Consider the following 3091-nt stretch of genomic DNA (forward strand, 5'->3'; position numbering starts at 1 on the left):
CAAGGCTCCCTCCCTCCCTCCCACCCATGTGAGAAAGAGGATGCTCCTTGTAGGCGGGGCCTCAGTGCCTCCCCACCTGGATCTCTGTGTGGCTGGCAGGGGCTCCCGCACAGCATGGCGGCTGGGTTTCAAGGCCAAGCATCTCGAAAGAAAAAAAGGTAGGTCCTGGCGCAGTGGCTCACGTCTGTAATCCCAGCACTCTGGGAGGCTGAGGCAGGCAGAACACTGGAGGTCAGGAGTTCAAGATAAGCCTGGCCAACTCGGTGAAACCCCATCTCTACTAAAAATGCCAAAATTAACTGGGTGTGGTGGTGAGCACCTGTAATCCCAGCTACTCGAGAGACTGAGGTAGGAGAATTGCTTGAACCCAGGAGACTGAGGTTGCAGTGAGCTGAGATTGTGCTACTGCACTCCAGCCTGGGTGACAGAGTGAGACTTCATCTCAAAAAACAAAAAACAGAGAGAGAGAAAGGTGGAAGTCAAATCACCTTTCATGAATTAGTTTTGGAAGTCATTTCTCCCATATTCTGTTCACTGTAGCAGTCACAAGGTCCTAACCAACTTCAAATGCAGAATAAACAGAGCCTGCTTCTTAATAATGAGGAACAAGGCTTTGGAAACGCATATGGGACCACTAATTTTTTTTTTTTTTTTTTTTTTTGAGACAAGGCCTGGCTCTGTCACTCAGGCTGGAGTGCAGTGGCTCTCAGCTCACTGCAAACTCTGCCTCCTGGGCTCAAGTTATCCTCCCACCTCAGCCTCCCAAGTAGCTGGGACTACAGACAAGTGCCACCACACCTAGCTTTTTTCTTTTGAGACAGAGTCTTGCTCTGTTAGGCAGGCTGGAGTACAGTGATGTGATCTCAGCTGACTGCAATCCCCGCCTCCTGAATTCAAGCAATTCTCCTGCCTCAGCCTCCCGAGTAGCTGGGACTACAGGTGTGCACCACCACGCCCAACTAATTTTTGTATTTATAATAGAGACGGGTTTTCACCATGTTTGCCAGGATGGTCTCAATCTCTTGACCTCGTGATCCATCTACCTCGGTCTCCCAAAGTGCTGGGATTACAGGTATGAGCCACCACATCCAGTTGTTTGGCTTTTTTTTTTTTTTTTTTGTATTTGTTGTAGAGACCAGGTTTTGCCATTTTGCTCAAGCTGGTCTCAAACTCCTGAGCTAAAGTGATCCTTCCCCTTGGCCTCCCAAACTGATGGAATTACAGGTGTGAGCCACCATGCCCAGCCGTTTCTTTCTTTATATCCTTATTCTATAAGCTTTTTTTTTTCCTATTTTTATTTATTTATTTATTTTTCCTTAGGGGAAAGCGCAAACGCAGTCCCCCACTACCACAAATTATGCAGTTGAGTTTCCCACATTTGGGGAAATCGCAGGGGTCAGCATATCTGGAGTGCAATGGATAAGTCTCACCCTGGGAAAACCACCTTCGTGATCATGGTATCTCCCCTACCAGGTAAGTATTTATTTATTTATTTTTTATTGAAATGGGATCTTGCTATGTTGCCCAGGCTGGTCTCAAACTCCTGGGCTAAAGTGCACCTCCTGCTTTGGTCTCTCAAAGTGCTGGGATTACAGGAATAAGTCACCATGCCCAGCCTTTAAGCTTTTTAATATTTTTGATAGTTTTTTTGTTAAAAACAAAAACACAGGCCAGGTGTGGCTCAAGCATGTAATCCCAGCACTTTGGGAGGCCAAGGGAGGTGGATTGTCTGAGGTCAGGAGTTTGGGACCAGCCTGGCCAATGTGGTGAAACATCATCTCTACTAAAAACTACAAAAATTAGCCAGGCATGGTGCAGGGTACCTGTAATCCTGGTTACTCGGGAGGATGAGGCAGGAGAATTGCTTGAACCTGGGAGGCAGAAGCTGCAATGAGCTGAGCTGGCACCATTGCACCTGTGTGACAGAGGGAGCTTTCGTCTCAAAAAAGAAAAAGAAAACATATTAAATTGTGTTTACTCTTTGAACCAACAACTTTGCATCCAGTAATTTAGTTGGGGGTGTACTGTACCCAGAGATTAGGTCATAAAGGTTTCTTCTTTCCTTCCTCCCTCACTTCCTCCCTCCCTTCCTCCCTCACTTCCTCCCTCTGCAGGTTCTATGCTTCAAACCCTGCCATGGGGTAAGGAGTCCTCTCTCCACCGCGCCCGGCCCCCCTTTGGATTTTAAAGAGATGGTCCCCCTAACACAGGATGGGACCCCAGGCGTGGTATCTGAACTGGGGAAACCTTGAGGGTGAATGCGTGAGGAAGCTGATGGGGTGATGCCCTCTGGCTCTGCCCATCCCGGCCATCGCCACAAGGGGGCAGCACATGGCTGCTGTGAGTCCGCCTCAACTTCTTCCCCTGCAGGTTCCTTTTTTTTTTCTTTTTTTCCTTTTTTTTAAATACAGACGGGGTTTTGCCATGTTGGCCCAGGTTGGTCTTGAACTCCTGACCTCAGGTGATCTGCCCACCTCGGCCTCCCAAAGTGCTGGCATTACAGACGTGAGCCACCGTGCCCAGCCCCTCTACAGGTTCTATGCCCCAAACCCTGCCATGGCATGAGGAGTCCTCTCTCTACCGTGCCCGGCCGCCATGTGGATTTTGAAGTGATGGCCCCCTAACACAGGCTGGGATGCCAGGCGTGTTGTCTGAAATGGGGAAGCCTTGAGGGTGAATGGATGAGGAAGCTGATGGAAGGTGTGCTCCGGCTCGGCCCGTCCTGGCCATCGACAGGGGGTAGCACCGGGCTGCTGTGAGTCCGCCACAGTTTCTCCCTCTGCGGGTACTATGACCCAAACCCTGCCATGGGGTGAGGAGTCCTCTCTCCACCACGCACTGCTCCCCTGTGAATTTTGAAGTGATGGTCCCCTAACACAGGTTGGGATCCCAGGCGTGGTGTCTGAACTAGGGAAGCCTTGAGAGTGAATGGGTGAAGAAGCAGATAGGGGCATGTGCTCCTGCTCTGCCCAACCCGGCCATCACCACAAGAGGGCAGCACTGGGCTGCTGTGAGTCGGCCTCAATTTCTCCCTGTGCAGTTCTTTTCTTTCTTTCTTTCCTTTTTTTTTTTTTTTTTTTTTTTTTTTTTT

General features: G+C 49.5%; 1 non-coding gene across 1 annotated transcript; it reads right to left on the bottom strand.

Annotated features, from left to right (window-relative positions):
• Positions 1-1317: 1317 nt before the first annotated feature.
• Positions 1318-1481, bottom strand: LOC119472210. Its single transcript, XR_005201330.1, has one exon. It is a non-coding gene; the product is annotated as a U1 spliceosomal RNA (small nuclear RNA).
• Between the last annotated feature and the right edge of the window lie 1610 nt (positions 1482-3091).

This window comes from Cebus imitator, unplaced genomic scaffold, assembly GCF_001604975.1.
Source record: "Cebus imitator isolate Cc_AM_T3 unplaced genomic scaffold, Cebus_imitator-1.0 Scaffold4, whole genome shotgun sequence".
NCBI classification, from domain to species: domain Eukaryota; kingdom Metazoa; phylum Chordata; class Mammalia; order Primates; family Cebidae; genus Cebus; species Cebus imitator.